Raw genomic sequence first — 19,121 nt, 5'->3', positions numbered from 1 at the left:
TTGGTGTCTCACTGTGCTCCTACTCCAACTGCAGCTCAGGGTGCTGGTGCTCCTAGGGTTCCCAGAGCTGTGGGTCAGTGGTCAACCAGGGCTTGGTGCACAAGTTCACCAAGTATGAGTTCAGAAATTCACCAGCACCAGAGCCCTGGGGATGTGCTTCTGTTCCACAATGGTCCTCCATAGGCCTTCCTTAGAAGCCATGCTTGTCAGCCACACCCTTTTGTTGTGGCCCCTTCCCCTCCACTTCTACTGGCACAGCCTCCCATGTGTCTGGAGAGGAGACACCAGAAAGATCTGGAGGTAATTCTTCCCCTCCTAGCATGTCAAAGTTGAGGACTGCAGCTCTTGGTGCTAGCCTACAGCAGTCCAATAAACTGTAAGTTGTTTTCTGTTTGTTTGAGAAAAATATACCCTTTGCTCTATTCAGTTTGTTTTATACATTTTTTTTTTGTTCCACTCGGTTCTATTCTGGACCCACCTGAATCAGCTGCACTGGGTGCCACTGGCTCATGATTTCAAAATTTGTTCTTATTGTTAAACTGGCAACAGTAAAGAAGCGAGCTTGGTGGTAGCACTGCTGCAAGGGCCCAGGTTAGCATAACTAGAAAAAACAGACAAGTGTTTTGATCTGAGACAGACTGAATTCATGTAAAGTGTTAGGAATTACTGATCATTCTTACTACATTACCCAAATCTTTTTTTTTTTTTTTTTTTTTTTTCTCTTGAGCTAGACCTGTGGAAGAAACTGTTGGTGGTAAAAGGATGCTCTATGTTGGTCATTGTGTGCTTCTGTTTATTCCTTTAGATTCAGCCATCTGGGGGTGTCTCAGTTGTAGCATGGTCCTGCAGACTAAGCAAAGTGTTGTCCCTACTCTGCACATTAGGTTGGTCAGAGCGATCTTCTGCCTCTGCTGGTAGCCCTGCTATACTTGGGATTTGGGAGCCCCACATATGTCCGTCTGTCCACTGCCCCTTCATTATTCCCACCTATATGTCTAAGCATGATAATTTTTCTCTAAAATCGATCTGAGTCCCCTTCAACAGGTTGTCACCAGTCATCGTTTTTCAGGGCCTCTGAGCTCAGGTTACATTTTGTGTTCTGGTTTGTGTGGTTTTGCATTTGAGTTTCTTCACCTGCTGTCCTGCTGGGGCATTGCTGTGGTTTCTCTCCTGCTTTTCACCCCCTTGTACAAGAGCCAGAGTATTGTAGTTGGCAAGTCTGGGCCTTTTTTCTCACTGTGACCCTGCATGGTGGCACTGTTCCCATGAGGTATTGTGACCCAGGGTGGCAAAGCCATTCTGTTTTTCGATATCTGGTTGCGCCTGGCTTGTCCCATTATTATTCCACATGCAAACTGTCTTTGTCACAACTGTATTTTAGATTTTGTGAAGTAAAATGTGAATCTTAAAAAAAAAAAAAAAAAAAGTAATTTGATGTCTCCACTTCCATCAGCTATTTTATTTTTTCCCCATTATACTGAATGAAGAAGGATAAAAAAAACAAAAACATGTTTTTAAAGAGTGAGAGGTAATTTGCACACCCAATAGTACACACCAGAAAAAGTAACAAAGGGAAAACATTTTTCTTTCTTCAACATTTCTCACAATGTTAACCTTACTTTTTCCAATTGAAAGGGATAAAAAAATGCATACAATGTAAGCATTTAACAGTATGTTTTTTATATTACTGTTGTCATTCTTTCCTGAAGAAAATCATGAGCAACTGTAAATACATTCTGAAGATGGGTCCTCTCCTGTGATTGCAAACAACTACAAAAATAATTGTATCGAAATTACATCTCAAAATACAGAATTATGATTTTTTTTTTAGGACAGCTGAGCTGCTTTCAGAAAACAACACTTCCAAGTTTAGAGTAGAAAAGAGCAAGGAGGGTTAGGGGTTTAGAGGACCTGCCCATGTCTTTTAATTCAACTGTGCTGTGGAAGACAAGTTTGCTCTCTTACTATTTTATGTTTTTGAGTACTTAAAGGGAAAGTTGCAGAAATAATTAATATTTTAGAGTCTTTAAATAAATTGGAGTGTATGTATCTGTGTGTGCATGTATATGCATATGTAAAAGAAATGGAAAAATAACATTTCTCATCTTGGCTTCAGATTGTAGTAGATATAAACAAAGGAGAAGAAGCTGGCAGCATCGTTATATCATTTTATATGGAGATATATATATATATATTTTTCTCTAATATCTCAGTTTGTTGCTGGTTAGCTGCCAAATGAAACCTGCACATGAAAAATAGAACACTCATTCCTTGAGACAGCCATGAGTTTAACTAAGTTGTTACAGTCACACCTGTAGCATGGCTGAGCAGGGTCATTTAGGTCTGTCATCTACATGAGAAGCCCACAGAGTGGGGAATCTTTTATATATGCAGCTGAACTTTATGCTGGAGATTTTATGTGCAAAGAAGTACTTCGAGACCACAGGGATTTCCTGCATAGAATATTCTTTAATCTCAAAGACGAGAGCACTCCTTCCATTAATTCCTTTCTGCAGCTTGAGCTGTGGCTCTGAAGCACCCTGGTGCAGAGGGGTTAGACTGAGCTGCTGAAGCAGCAGCATGTGTTTCTGGGGTGACAGAGCACAAGACAGAGGAACACAAGCAGGTGAGAAAGCCAACACTGAGAGCTGTTAAAAGGTGAAGGGATTCAAAGCAGGAGGGGACTAAATTGAAATGATACACATAATGGATGAAACAGTTTTTGCTGTAAAGTTTTGCCTTAGGATGACTGGGGTTTTCCTCCTTGTGGGTGCACCATTTGAATCCATATGATGTGTGCTGAACTGAAGAAGCACCAGTGTCCCTCCACTCTCTGTACCTGAGGGGCAGGGCTAATTTTGAGGCCAGAGCTGGCACTAATAAATGGCACTGATGAGTGCAGCTGAGGTAGCAGGCAGGCTTCGTCCTGGGAAGGAGTCCCGTAGGGAGGAAGGGAGGAGCATGCACTGTGGGGTCAAGCAGTGGAAGAATCACTGCTGGTGGCTTGTGCCTCTCCGTTCCTCTCTATGCTGCTGGCTGTCATTGCAACCTCCATTTCCCCGTCCCCTGGTGATCGTAGGAGGGAGCACAGCTTAAACACCTGAGGGTGAGAGCGTGGTCTTGGGGGGGTGCAGCCGGCTGGCGGTGCGCCGCGGCAGTCAGATGCACACATCGCAGGAAGCCTGTCAGCCAGGGGCTTTGTGATAAGGCACAGAAGGAGCGAAATTCAGCCTCCTGACAGCTGATGGGGGGCTGACAGCTCCGCAACAGACACCAAAAGTAATTGCTAGGTGCAGCTTTGTGGAAGAAGGCGATCGCAGGCTGGGTGAGGCACAGACTGTCACAGGGAGTGTAACGTCAGTGGCATCATCTGTCCTGCTGTACAGCCCGCTTCCTAAAACTTTGTCTCAAATTCTGTCAATCTTTAAAAAAGAAAACAACAGATAGTATAAAGCATGAGGTAGGTTCCAGACAAATCTCAGTTCATCTGGTGAAGGCTGAATCATAGCTGAAAGAGCGTCAACTGAAGAAAGCAGTGGAGGAAAACTTGACAGCCCAAGTTTTGTACCCACTTGGAGAGGCGGAACAACCTGCTTGTATGCAGAGCAGTCCTGGGTTGTGGTGAAAAGAGAAAAGCAACCCTCAGACTTGCTGGATGTGAGAAAGACGCAAAAATCAGGGGAAACTGCTATTTGCTGGTGTTTTCCTGACAAAAAGGGATGTGTATGTTCAGCAATGACAGAACATACGGTAATAGATAGTTGTACTTTAAATATACTTTTCATACAATAACTTGGATTATAGCTGATCAATTCAATTTTTATTTCTTCTTATCCCCTGACCTTCTTCTGTATCACCTTACAGCACAGTTCATCTTGGTAAGACTGATTTCGAACAAATAGAATAAAATGACTTCAGTTTACGTTAACCTCAGGGTCCTTCTCCTTCATCCATCTCTAAAGCGATGGGAATCTAACTCACTTAGGGATCATCATTTTAGGCTGAAGATCTCCCACAGCCATAATCTTTACATTCTTCTAAGCCCACATTTTCTAAGTGCAGATTTCTGATATTACACAAAGTAATTGGATGTAAATCCCATACTTTCTCTAATAACTGTTTAGATTTGGGCTCACCATTTGGCTACCTCAAACAGAAGAGAGAGAATACGAGATTTGGGCTGGTGAATGTAGTGTTACCATCTAACTTTAGAGAATGTTCAGGTCTGAAATTCTGTTTCAGGAAACTTTGCCAATGTACATCTTTACAGGATGTAATCAGATTGGGAATTTTGGATAAAGATGCAAAATGCGTAACTTCTTGTTAGGAATCTGTTAAACCTTATGGCTATTGATCCAATGAAGTTTTGTTTAAAATAGAACCATGCATAAAGGCAACAGTTATGTGCAAACAAAAAAAAATTAGAGTTTTTCAAAACAATGAATCTGAAATGAATTTAAAAATATCCATCAACAAGTTGACATAATTTTCAGAGAAGTCTCCCATGTTCTCTAGCAGTTTATCCTTTCTCTACTACGTGGAAGAGTGGCTGCAGACTGCATACATTTTATTTTTCAAAATGTGATGAGACCAAGAAGTTTAGAGGCAGAAGAGCTATTTAAAATAGCTTTCAAATTCAACACATTCCTATGCTTCATACAAAACAAAGAGTCCTTGGATCAGTAAGAGGGAGCTAAAACAGAAGAAAGGGATAGCTTATGTTTTTGCTGAAGAACTGAAGCTGAGCAATACTGTTCACTGTGTAATTTTTTTAGTTTATCACATCTTCCTGTGTGTTGTCTGCCTTGATAGATAGCAGGATGACAGATGACATCTGCCTGCATCTGAACACAATGTTAAAACATGCAGATTTGCTCAGGAAGGATCCATTGTCCCAGTGATGTGCCAGCCCGAGGAAGCCTAAAAAAAAAAAAAAGATGTTGAAACCAAGGCTTTTAAAGATATATATATATATATATTTAAACTGGAGTAAATTTTAGAAAACATACCTGGATAGGACAATTTATGTAGTTTTGGTAGTGGTGGTTTGTTTGTTTGTTTGTTTTTAGAGTTAGCACAGTCTTTTCTACATCCATTGTCTTAAGTTTTCCACAACTCCTTTTCATCTGGACCTCTGTTATCACTTTTATTTTCCTTTATCACTTTTCTATCCTGAACCACAGCAAATGTTTTCTTCTCCGTTTCTTGCATCCTGGCTTTACACATTCTTGCTCATTCCTCGCTGATTACTGTTACATATATACTTTCTGTCCACTCTTTTGACTATGTCCTCAAATTAAAAAACAAAAAAAAAAAACTTTTCAGTCATCAGAAATCTGTCCCCTCAGTTAATCAGCTGTAGCATTATTGCTCTTGAAGAGTGATAGGACATAGATCATCATAGGACATAAGATCATAGGAAATGATCTTTAGTGAGTAAATTCATCCTGTATCATTCCAAGCTTCTCATAATCAAGATCTACACCACCAAATGTATGAAATTAAAAGGATATATTTTCTACATGAAATAAACTTTCTCTCTAATTGCCAATTTGGAGTCCTATGGTAGTAACAGAACTTTCATTATTGAATTATTATAGATGCCAGCCTCATAATGAAATGATTATCATGGACTAGATGGACCCAGATGAGGGAGGCAGACTAGACTAACCTCTTTTAGCCTTATTTTCTATGATTATACAACCGTTGCAAATCAGGTAGAACATTATTCAACCTAGAGAAGAACACAAAAGATTTCTAGACAAATGTTTGATCCAGGTGCAAGATTTGCAGTATTACATACCTCATGACTTCACTGGAAAAAGACTCAAAGTATCATACAGGTTGGAAAGGACCCCTAGAGGTCATCTATCCAACCTGCTGCTCAAAAAATTTTACAAGAATTAAAATAAAATACCCTGTTGCTGTTCCCTGGTTATCAAACTGAATACATATATACATATATATATAAGCTAGATAGTTACTTATTTTTTTAGATTAGTTCCTTATAGATATGAGGCAAACATTAATTATGTCATCATTCCATTAGACCTGGGCACACGTCAAATAGATTAAGAAAACTTAATCATATTGTGTGAGCATTCAAAGTTACAAATGAATACCAAAATTAAAAATGAACAGGTATTTATTACCTGATAGTATGTGTCAAAATGTTAGCCACTTGCTCCGCCTTTCAATGGTTTGTAATCTGATTTTCATCTGCACAACTGCATTTATTATTCAAAAATACTTGTCAAATAGTTCATATAAACAATTCACTTATATTACCTTTTGTTGTACGGTTGATTTACATCACCTGCTATCTCTAATGCTCTTGATTGCATGAATGAAAACCAAAGGTAAAAAAACAGTAAATGGGAAACAAAATGTAAAGCCATGTAGTATAGTCAATTAGCAAAGTTGGGAATTCTGAAACAAGACTACAACACACAGCATTTGTTCAAATACATAAGACTTCCAAAAAGCTCTTGAGCTAATCTTTTAGAACATATTTGCCATGCCTGAGGACATAAATGTTTGTCTGTAACCTAGTCTAAATCTCAAGACTATAGCTGTTTAAATTGTCATGATGGAGGTTTATTTTATTATTACTTTTTTAATTCCACTAAGAGGTCTGATTAAAGACAAGAAATACACGGAAAAAAACAAACAAACAAACAAACAAAACCCTAGTTCTAATTTTCAGATAGATGTCCCAAATAATTTTACAGTAAATCTCCCAAAAGCTTTGACTCAGAGCTGAGTGAAGACTCATGGATGTTGACTGAGTTGCTTTAATTTTTACAAAATAACGCAGTAACTTTACATGTTTATTATCATTAATGCAAGAGTGCAGCATCACTGGGTCTAAAGTGATCTAAAATAATTCTAAAAGTTTCCAGTTACCTAACTTTTTTTTGTTTTTATTATGAAAAAAATATCAGTGTTTCATGTTTGCTTAAAACTGAAAGGCTCCTGATTGAGCCATTAGAAGTCAGTAACAATTCATAGTGAACTTGAGAAAAAATCTGTAGAGGTTTTGTTTTACAAATTCTTCAGAACATTAATTTCACATCCTGTTCTTTAAAATGTGTTCCCTTTTGTGGCGATAATTATTGAGGATGTGAGTGAATCAGAGTCTGAATCATTTAAGACCTCTACATCCATGAATAATGTTCACCAGTAACTATTTCTAAGCTACGTATTTATGCAGTAATTCAAACAATGAAGTCTTGTTGTGTTTCAAGAAAATAAACATTAAAGTAAACAGCTTGTTCTGTATTGAGATGATTAGAGGAGGTATTCAACAAAGACTAGACTTCTGTCAGTCCAGTTAAGAGTTTATTACTGAAAGCTGTTGCAATAAGAGTGTTATTTCAGTAGATACAGGCTGTTCAAGTTTCCTGGGATTTAAAGGTGAATTCAGGTCATTCATTACCTTTGTTGGCACTGTAAATCTGTGGCATTAGGAAGGAGTGGAAGGAGATAAGCATGCTGCAAATAGTACAGATAAAGATGGAAAAGATCATTTTAAACCCCCCTAATTCATCTTGTATGAAAATCTTGTTCCCCTCATGCCTTAATCACAAAAACAAGAAGGAAGAATAAAAAAAAAAGGTCATTTCCAGACACACTGTGTATGCATCCTTATACATGCAGGATATTCTCTGAAATCCTCAAGTTTGTGTACTCTGTGATTTTCCAATAGGTTCTTCAAATTCTGGAGTTCAATATCGGCAGTGAAAACAGCAGAGGAACTGGGGAACTTACACAATAAACCACTTCTTGAAGTCTGTCCTGATATTTTTAACAGCTGTAATCTATGCTGTAAATACACCATAATTCAGATTTGACTTGTGAAAGAGAATGTGTCGAAATTTGTTTCAGTGCAATTTGTGTAGATCCTCAGCAGCCTTGGATTGAGTACAGCTAGGCACCTTCCTTCTTCTTAGATGCATTTTTCTTTTCTTTATTCCTGAGAGATGAAGGGAAAAAAAAAAGGACAGACCTTTGCCTTCAAGTTCTCCAAACCAATTGCTCTTTACCAATTGATCACTTTTTTTTTTTTTTTTTTTTTTTTCCCCACGAAAAACGTTGAAAATTCATTTCCTGTGACATGGTGACTAGCTGCATACTAATCTTGCTGGTTCATTGTGTTAACTGTTCCCTTTTGCAAATTTCTTTGCCGTTAGTCTGCTTGTAATTTTTGGATGAAAGCTGTTTATTTCTATTCCTCTGGTTAGCACTGATAGAGGCCTTATATGCCTACATAGAGGCCAATATATAGAGGTCTATACCTATATAGAGGTCTTATATACCTATATAGAGGCCTTAGATATCTAGGAAAGGCTTGGTGGATATACGTGTTAGGTGTTTGTGGTGAGCGGAAGGCTACAGGACTCAACTCACTGAAAATTTCAATGAGGGTGGTTAAAGGTAAGTTTGTATCTGGAGAAATGTTAGAATTACATATCTGTTTAGGGGTCTCATTTAAGCATCCTCAGATATACAAATGGTCAAATGTGAACCTTATGGGTAAGAGAACTAATTTATTATTATTTTTTTATATCAGAAAATCAGATTGTAGTTAGTTGCTGCTTTTCATTGTATGCAAATCAACTTGAACCTTATAGGTAGTTCTTGATTGAGAGTTTTGAGTTTTAGTACCTTGAGTACTAAAGTTTGACTCTGAAATCTTGGAAAGGTCATTGTCCTAAGTATTCCCATATAAATACAGAAGCTCTAAACACCTTGCTTTTTTGGGGATCTGTATAGTGTTTTCATTATCCGATTGTGGTGGCTATTGATACACCTAGAAAATCCATTAATAAGAAGATGAAGAATCTGACACTAAGTAGAGATGGAATGGATGGATCCTTACAAAAAGAGTAGAACATGGAATTGAAATTTACTGATATCACTTCTGTTACGAACAGTTTTAAATGAGTATCCCTTCCAGAGTATAAAACAACAGTGTTCTTTTTTTTGTAGGACCCTGTCTGAAAATTGTTTGAGATCTTAATTTTACCATTATGTCTCCTGTCTTCAGAATCTATCTTCCAAAGATAGATTCAAAACAAGACACTGAGATGAGATGAGATGAGATGAGATGAAATGAGATGAGATGAGATGAGATGAGGTGATACAGCCAATCAAACCCTTGTAGTCATCAGGGGACACATTTTGAAAACAGCTTGGTTGCTCAACTTTTCTCTTTTCTACTCAGTGTGTACAGAGTCTGGCAGATGACACATTCACTCAACCCTGTGCTTACTATCAAACACCTTTCAACAAACACAAGTGAAAACACTCCACCATAGTAACACTAACTCCTACTTCCAGTGAAAAGCTATTGCAGTTACAGGGAGGGAAAGCATCAGCTGTGCTGGGAAACGTGTGCCCTCCTCTGAGCATATCTGCTGTCAGGATGGTTAGGTGTCTAGCATGAATGTTTGTGCAGACTGCATTTTGGCACAGCTGGGAGTCCTGCTGCCCGACAAGCCCGTCTGGCTGCGGAAAGCACAGGCTGACAGACACCCTCTAAGGCTGATGTAGAAACTTTGCTGTAAAACCTGATATAGTTTCTGACGCTGATGGGTATGAATAGTGAGAAATGTCAGTTCATGCTGAAAAGCTACTGGTGAAATAGCATCCACCAAACATATTCCCATGATACCATGGAAGACTTTAGCAGCCTTGATTTTCCTGACATGGAAGCAGGTAACTAAAGGTCTTGATATAGCTTCAGTCATATTATTTTCAAACAATTGCTGGAAAGGCTATAAACTGATTTGCAGAGTGCATTTTCACCCCTGATGTAGAGAGGTGAAGGATGCTTCTCTACTGTCAGATACATGGGGTAAAATACATATACATGCATGTATTAACGCCTTTTAAAAGGTAAGTTTAAATACAAGCTTAGTAAGGACTTTTGAGCAGGTTGCTCAAAACAGTGTCAAGTTGGGTTTTGAATATCTGCAAGGATGGAGACTCTACAGCCTCTCTGTGCAACCTCTTCCAGTTTGACCATTTCCACAGCAAAAAGTAACAATTCAGTTTAAAGGGATGTCCTGGTTTTGGCTAGGATAGAGTTAGTTTTCTTCCTAGTAGCTGGTAGGGTGCTGTTTTGTACACATTATTATTGGTAGTACTATTATCATTATTATTATTTTCCTTTCTTTTCTGTCCTAATAAACTGTCTTCATGTCAACCCACAGGCTTTTCAATTTCAATTTCAACATCAGCCAGCAACTTCAGCACCTGGGGGTACATTCAGTCAGGCCCCATGCAGCTATTGTGTATGTTTGGTTTGTTTAACTATTCCCTTACCTGATCCTTCCCACCAAAGGTAAGTGTTCCTTGCTCCAGGCTTTTACACTGGTCTCAGGGGCCTGTGGTTCCAGAGGGCCTATCTTGCTGGTAAAGACTGAGACAAATAATGCATTGAGCACCTCAGCCTTTTCCACATCCTTTGTCACCAGATCCCCTGTCCAATTCAGCAGTGGGCCAATGTTTTCCCTGTTCTTCCTTTTGTATCTGCAGAAATGTTTTCTGTTGCCCTTCACATCCATCTCCAGATTCAACTCCCCATAGTCTTTGTCTTTCCTAACCTCATCACATGCTTAGACAATGTTTCTGTACTTCTCCTGTGTGACCTGACCCTGCTTCTTTCTCTTTTATGCTTCCTTTTTAAGTCTGAATTTAATGAGGAGCTCTCTGTTGACTCATGGAGGCCTCTTGCCACTTTAGTTTGACTTTCTGAAGGTGGGAATGGATCATTCCTGATCTTGTAGGAGGTGGTCCCTGAAAATCAACAAGCTACCCTGCATCCGGCTTCTCCAGGTCTGTATCTCACATGATTCTTCCAAGTAGTTTCCTGAAGGGGATTCCCAGGGTTGGGAATCCTGCTATTGGCTTTGCTCCTTACTCCCAGGATCCTGAAAACCACCATATCATGGTCACTGCAGCCAACTTGGAATATTCTATGATTCTATAAAAGCAAATCTCCCTGTTGTCTCCTTGACACAGGAAGTTACAATTAATGCACTCCAGAAGCTCCTGGATTGCTTGTGCCCTGCTGTGTTGTCCTTCCAACAGATATTGGAGTGGTTATACTGCTCTAGGATGACCAGGACCTGTGCACATGTGGCTTCTTCCTGGCGTATGAAGAAAGGAATATCCCGTGCTCTCTAAAGGCAAGGTTGCACCACCACTCCTTTTTATAAAACAAGTGGAATGAGAAGCTTGCAAAATGTATTGGTTTCACAATAGTATTTATTTATTTATTTTCCAAAAAATGCCATGCATGACCAACTTGATTTCTGAGCTGCAGAAGTTCCTCTTCCAAGGAACACGACTTTGGAACAGATACACACAATTATTTCTGGCATATGTGGCTCAGATTCAGAACCAAGCCATCAGTGCTCTGAAGGTACTTCAGAATATTCTAGTCCATAAGCCCAAAGAGCAAAGTACCAAACTTATTATGCATTTCTGATGTTGTTTCTGTTTGACATCTCACATGCCTTTATTGGAATGTCTCTCCTGGACAATATTCTACACCTCTGGTCAAACCCTATTCCTTGCTATGCAAAAGGAGTTTATAGGATTTGTAAGACAAGCTAAATCTACTGTGTTTAGTTAGAGTGTTGTTTTTTATTATTATTTTTTATTGTATTGGATGATTTATATGCATTATACTAAATGTGGCAGTAGAGGGTATGGACTATCTTATGTGTTGTACTGCCCTTTTCTTGGAGGAGCTCATTAGATTCACTGAATCTGCAGGATTACTTCTGCATTTCTGATGCTGACCACATCAGCCAAAGTTACTCACTAGGGCTAGAGTGGTTCAGTCACACCACATTTTCTAGATTGTATTCTCAGAAGATGATGTTCTCAACCCTGACATCTGTGGCTGGGCTTCACACCAGTCTGCCTTGAATGTAGGTCTGAGGATACAAAACAAAGCCTAAACTCTGATACTGTACCATGAAAGACCTTTTGGGGACTTCTTCATTTGTATTATATATATGTATGTATATGTATATATATGTATATATTTAATATTATTTCGATTTTTTATTCTGTAATAGATTTTATGGCATACAGTACATCAGAATGTACTGTGACATTCTGATTTATTTTGCAGCAAGTTAAGTATGTTCATGAAGTTTGTTACTAATTCTTAGGTGTGTCTATTTATTTCTATTTCATGGCTTATTTTAAAATAAACTGACTTCAGTGATAGTATGTAGATAATGTTTTTGGCAGAAGTAACTTCACATTTTAGTAGTCTTTTTCTTAAGTTGCCCAAGTAGCAGGCTTAAACTCCCACAGAGTGTTTTTAAAGTATGCCAGTAGTGTGACTGGCATTTTTCAAGACACAAATGTGAAAGAAGAGCCTACTGTCAGTAGCGTATGATCAGACAGAAATTATTTCATTAATTCTGGAATAACTAAATTACAGTGTTTGGATTTTGTAGCCTCTCTTTAGGTTCAATTACCTATGTTTGAAACCCAGGCTTTGTTTTCACTGGAGCTTAAAAACACATGCCAATAAACTACCAAGATGGCAGATAGTGTGTTCTTTAATATTTCTTTTGGTGTACCCAGTGGGGTTACTTTTGAGTAGTGTTACTTCTGAAGAGGTACTGACTTCTGTAGCCTGCCTGTGACTGCAATACTATATTTTGGCCACTAAGTGTCAGACACTGAATAATCTTTTGACACAGAGTTTTTTCAGCCTTTTTATTTATTTATTTATTTATTTATTTTTTTCCTGCAGTACAGAGTTAAAAAGACAAGGTTATTACAGATCTTCCTGGCCTTGGCTTAACCTGGAAAAGATCCCGTTTATTTAATAGATTAAATTCTGTTACTGAAAGATACTTGAGCTTGCTGAAAGAAAAGCTTTGCTTTACAACACGTGCTACATGTTATGTGATTTACTGGTGGCACAGTGCAGATTAGTTGATCACTTAAGAACAAGAGTTGCATTTTACTGATAAGAGGTTATGCAGGCAGTTCAAATCCTGCTTGTGGTATTGCTGTTCCATGATTCTTCCTCAAAAGCAGGGTGTAGACATGACATTAAATTGTATCTCAGGATTATTCTGGGACTGTGAGATGAGGGAACCCTGTGCTGTTTAGTGACTATCAACATGCTAAAGGCCTGCATCTGTGCTGGAAACACTTGTTGGGAGCTTTGTAAGCTTTCTTGGTGGAGATATAATTTAAACAAGTGGTAATTTCCGTGTCACAATATTCTGGTTTCTTTTTTCCCTGCACTTTTAGCTACTGCAACTATGCAGACAAAGCCCTGAAATACAGACTAGACCTTACAGCACTGCTGGTTGCTAAGTTGAAGAAACCAGCATTATGAAGTGTATCTGATGCAATGCTTAGTAACAATGAGTTAAGTGTCATCTTGGTGTTAATTTCACAGTTGCGGCAGTCCCCACTGCAACCAGTGAAGACAGAACTGCTAGGAATACTCTCTAGGTGAGCCTCTCTAATACTTCACATTGTAAGACTCTGGCTTTCGGCTGGTAATAGCCACTGAACTTTCTCACCTGGTCTTCCTCTTTCAAAGTGTCTATGTGGTAAACAGAGGGATCTGCCACAATGGATTTTTTTTTTTTTTTTAAAGTAGAAAGGAAGAAGTTAGGAAAAATATAAGTGCTGTTAGGGAGTGAAAAGCTGAACTACCCTGTAGCAAAGAGATGACTGGCTATGTGCAGAGGGAGAAGCTCAGGTGAAACAGGGCAAATATGAAGGGTATGGGTGGATGAAACAACTGTTAGCTGTGCCCCTAAAGTGAATGTGAAAACCTCAGCTTTGCTTCAACTCATGTGGAGTGCTGTACAATGAAACTTACAGTAGGGGAGTACCAAAGTCAGGATTGTGTGTGCAACCTTCATCCCGTCTGTGAAGTCTCTAATACCAGCCACTTAATGCTTTGTCTGTAAGATACCTGAGGAGTTGCTCAGACAATTTGGTGAGATCTCTATTTCTACTACAGAGATAAGATGTTATGCTGCATGAGTCATACATACAAATTTATCTTAGGTTTTGTCTGATGCATCATCTTGTATAATGTTAAATACTTTTGAAAATCACCTGAGGGACAATCAATTAAACTGGACCCTAATGCCCCTGTGCCTCAGCCTCCCTTCTGTGAATTGTCCTTGCCTTCATCTCTGGGGCATGCTGGTGAGACAAATTCATGGCTGTGAATCAGTTATTGTGAAATGACATCATCACATAAACTTCCAGGAGGTAATAAATAACATCATAGTCGACAAAAGACTGCTGTGGCAGTACAAATAATGCTCAAACCATCTCTTGAGTAGAGATACATGGAAAAATTAAATAACATTTTGCACAACAACTTATTCTGCATGCTTGAGTGAGCCTGGGATATGATGCTGTGGCCATGTCACAGTATATACTACCTGCTTGGATTTTTTAAGTCTATTTTTTTAACACTATTTTTAATCTCATAGTCCAGTTGTGAGAAGGTAGTTTCTTGCTTCCTAAGAATAGGGTGCTGGTCAATTTACTGTCCAGTGAGGACATGTGTTTTGGACAAAGCTCTCTTCTGTAGGGATCTCTCTTTCTTTAATCTTTTCCCCATCTATCAAACACTAGATAAGTATATTCTACAAACACAGGCTTTCAATTTTATTTTGCTTTATGCAGCACTTTCATCACATTTTAATCCATTGCAAATCTGATCACTTATAAAATTGCCCACTAAGGAATACTGCTTCCAAGAAGTATGAGTAAGATGCCACTATGAGGATCTAATAACAAAACCTAGAGTTTTCAGCCAAGAAGGAATAGTCTAGGATGGCCTGGGAACATTGTGACAAATAGTAGAACTTGACAGCAATCTTGTGGGCTAATGAATTGTAGGGTCTCAAGCTAGCAGGAAAGAACAGAGAGAGATGCTGCTGGACTGTGTCCATCTCCCTGAAGGGAAGAGTTTTCATAGAGTCTTCCCCCCGTCTGGAGAGTCACTGGACTGCTTACTTTCATTAGGGTGGTTTTATGGTCTTCTGCTCTATTTGTATTTTGCATTTCAGTTTGCATTTTACCTTGGCAATCTCTGAAAAGGAGACTTGCTGGTTAGTGCAAGACAGAGTCCAAAATACACTGCTAACCCATCTTCTGACTTGTGTGATACTGCAGTTCATGTGTCTCTGCTGGCTGCAACAGGTAGATTGGAAAGGAGCTCAGTGGTCCATGGGTAGAGGAAAATTATGTAGATTTTTGCAGGTCAAATTCAATATTCGAAAATGAATTGCAGTGCTTGATGGCACAGAATCAAGTATGTTTCCAGCAGTTGGCTACAGAGCTACTAATGGAAAGCTTACATTTTGCTTCTGGTTGGGCTAATCAGGACTCAGCATTACATGGATGCAGTCTGCTTTTGGCTCTGGTCTCCAGCCTATTGGATGGGACCAGCACCACTGAGATCAAATCTCAAGATTTTGGTGTAGTCTGGAAAAGGTGATTCAGACCGCTGTCCAGAGGGTGGCACACTTACACCGGTGGTGGGAAAAATCTCCTTCTGTGGCCACCCTATCCCTTATATATCACATCTGGTTTGAAGTTCTGCTGCTCTCAGCGGGTTTGCCTGTGTTTGTGTGAACAGAAATAGCTCTTTGGTGATGGGAGTGCAAATAGCTGAAGCAGTGAACACAATAAGCTCTAATCAGTTTAGTCAGGAGACTGTTGGTCTCTGTGGACTATTTCTGAAAGATCTCAAAGGAGAATTTAAGAAGGCAGCTTTATTGCCCGGAGGCTTGACAGAAGTTAACGCCTCTTCTTGAAAAGCACAAGTAAAAAGGGGATGAAAATTGCTACATTTAAACCACGGATGAGTGGGTTTGGTGGAGGAATCACTAAAAAAAAAAAAAAAACAACAAAACTTTACAAACTGTTATGCAAGGGGACAAGCCCAGCCAGAGAACTCCCTACTGGCCTTAAAATAGCTGTAAAGATGTTTTTTCAGTCTTACAGTAAATGTGAAACCAATGATAATGATGTTAGGCTAATTATACTTTTTGCCTTGTAGCAAAAGGCAGAAACTGATACTTTGTACTATGGATTGCAGAAATGCTTGTTGTAATGACATGAATTATGCCTAATGAAGTTCAGGCTGTAGTGAATCCACTAAGCATGGTTATTCCTGCATTACGGATAGGTAACTGAGTAAAGAAGTGGAGAGGCTTCCTCTGAGCTGCACAGGTGGGCTGCTGGTAGTGCAGGGAAAGAAGGCAGGAAACCTGCCTTGCAATCCTCCCTGTCTTGGCACAAGGCCTTACAGCTGTGACATATCTGCATGTAAAAAAGACAGGAAGAGAAGGATAATGCATATGCTGTCTAACCTACTTGGGTGACTACCTCATGTGGGCATGCACGGTGACATCACTGAAACATGATGCAGGAGGGTATGTAATAGTGGTACGACTGAGTCCCAAGGTGATGCTGGCTTTTTTTTTTTAACTCCTTAACTCTTCATGGTGTAAATAAGATCAAGTTCCCAAACAAAAAGTCTTCAACACAGGAATAAAATTATTTGGCACTAAAACCCATGAAAATAAGTTCTTAGAACAGTTTCAACATTGGAAATCTTTCTGAGATCAGAAAATTCATAAAACTAGTTCAGGTTCTGGTTTGACTATTCAATATTTTATAATCAAAACTAAATCTGTTAACAGCCTATCAAGCACCTCTGCTCATATTAGCATCCCATATCAGTTTTTTCTCTTAGTAAGTTCTGCTGCAGGAGATGAGATACCACATGGCAGGAAGCTGAGGGCAGATGTACCTTGTGGCTCACAAGTTTTTATTAACATCAAGTTCCTATTTCCCAAGATTACCAAAATATAATTTCCATTTACAACATATCCTGTCAGTTTCCATTATAAAGCCCATGCCTGAGCAAAGACAATGTGCAAAAACAGCACAAAGCTGTTATGAGGCACAAGTAGCCTGATAGGATAGGACAAAAATGGTTTATTTTGCAGTCAGTTAATTTCAATGGAAAAATATCTATTTGGGATTGAAATCTAGTCAAGTGTTTGAGACAGTTCTGTTTGGAAAGGGCAGATGATTTTCACTTTGAATTACTTCATTTCAAAATCTCTGCCAAATTATCTCGCTGGCAAGATGGAGCCACCTGGCAGTTTTGAATGGCTGCTGGGGATGGCTGCAAGCCAAAAATTTGCCAGACTGCGGTGATTAGTTTTAAAGAACTTGGCCTATGCTGTTTCTTCCCTGTGCAATGCCCTTAGGTCCCTCAAGATAGGCAGATACCCACAGGTGTATCAGGAGGGACACAGGGCTTTTGAAGTTAGCTAGTGAGGATGCTCTTGCATCAGCAGTTTTCATCACCAGAAGGTAATGTGGCAAGTGGCACAGATGTTTACAGGAATCTCTTTGCTTTTTGCCTTCGAGCTTCCACTTCAGAAATCTTTGTTTTTTGAGAGGCAGAGGTTGTACATAGCGGCCTATCATTAGCGTGGACTAATTACACTTCTGCTTAAGCTGGATTCCATCTGTAGCTGATGATAACTGTATTCCATTTCCCCAGAAGGAAATGTTGAGCTGATAAAGTGTATGTACTGTTTATTAACAAGTCTCTCTCTTATTTATTTTATTTTATTTTATTTTATTTTAGTTTAGTTTAGTTTAGTTTAGTTTTTCTTTTGTTTTGTCTTGTTTATTTTTTCTTTTCCCCAGACTTCAGTCTAGGTCCATTTGTGTCATGCAAAATAAGTGTTTTGGCTTTTAAACTAGAAAGATGTCTCTTATCAGGGAAAAACAAAAAAGAGAAAAGCAGCATAGTTCATTTTTAAATTAATTGCCATTCTTAGAAGATATCTGTTCTCTAGATGTAAGTGCTACAGAGGTACCTCATCTAGTTTTAAATGCAGCTGAAGCAGAGGAAGAGTTTGTCCTGACTCCACAGTGTAGGTGCAGTTTTTAAGTATAAAGCAGAGACTCCGATGAGCCGTGTGGGTATAGAAAGTGAATGAGCTTTTTGCTTCAGAAGTGATCATTTCAAGCTAGAATGAAAACACACTGGCAGACTGGAATGGGAAACTTCTGATTACATGTATGAAATGTATGATCAAATAGAAGACCGCAGCCTTTGGATGTACCTTCTACAAACTAGTATGTTAACATGATGACATTGATTTTCAAATTGTAAGTATCAGATAAGCTTAAATATAGCAATAAGCTCATTTACTTTGGTTTTACATACTGACTACAACTGATGTGACAGTGTAACAATCAGAAGTGTTTATATATGAATGTATATCTGTCTTGACCTACCAGTATAGATAGATATTTACCTTCCATAAACAGAATCATCATTTACATTTAGCTAGAAGTATGTGAATTTATAAATGCTTTAGGTAAGACTTCTTCTTTCTGTTACGCATTCTAATATGAAATTACCCTTACTTCTGCTGTGTTCTGCATTATTTAGGAGAGGGGAACAATAGCAGGGATAAACATGAATAGTAATCTATTCTAGAAATAGTCCAGTAGTACCAGTGGGAATATTTTTGGCATACATTACTGCTTAACCTAATTTAATGATGACTTGACCTGGTCAACTAAAACTAAAGAGACCATTCAGGGAATAATATGATATTCATTGTAAGTGAGAGTGGCAGATCCTGATCATTAGCAAGAAACTCTGTATTCTCTGTTTCTTTTCAACCGACAAATCAGCCTTAGGTGCCATCCAGTCAGTTCATTATGGAGCTAACTTCAGTGACTTAGATGGCCTACAGATACAAGAAAACATTCATGGCACTTTGTCCTGTTGCACAACATGCTGTACATTAAGTATGCATTTCTACTGTTTCATTTTCATACCCACAAGCATCTGAATTTATGTGTAAATCTTTTACTGAGAAAAACACACTTCCGAGTTGTAAGTAAGAATCACAGAATCACAGAATGGCTGAGGTTGGAAGGGATCTGAAGATCATCCAGTCCAACCCCCATGCCGAGCAGGATCACCTAGAGCACATTGTGCAGGATGGCATCCAGGCAGGTTTTGAATGTCTCCAGAGAAGGAGATTCCACAACCT

This window comes from Oxyura jamaicensis, chromosome 2 (assembly GCF_011077185.1).
Source record: "Oxyura jamaicensis isolate SHBP4307 breed ruddy duck chromosome 2, BPBGC_Ojam_1.0, whole genome shotgun sequence".
NCBI lineage: Eukaryota > Metazoa > Chordata > Aves > Anseriformes > Anatidae > Oxyura > Oxyura jamaicensis.
The sequence above is the reverse complement of the archived record's forward strand: the minus strand, read 5'-3'. Positions refer to the sequence as shown.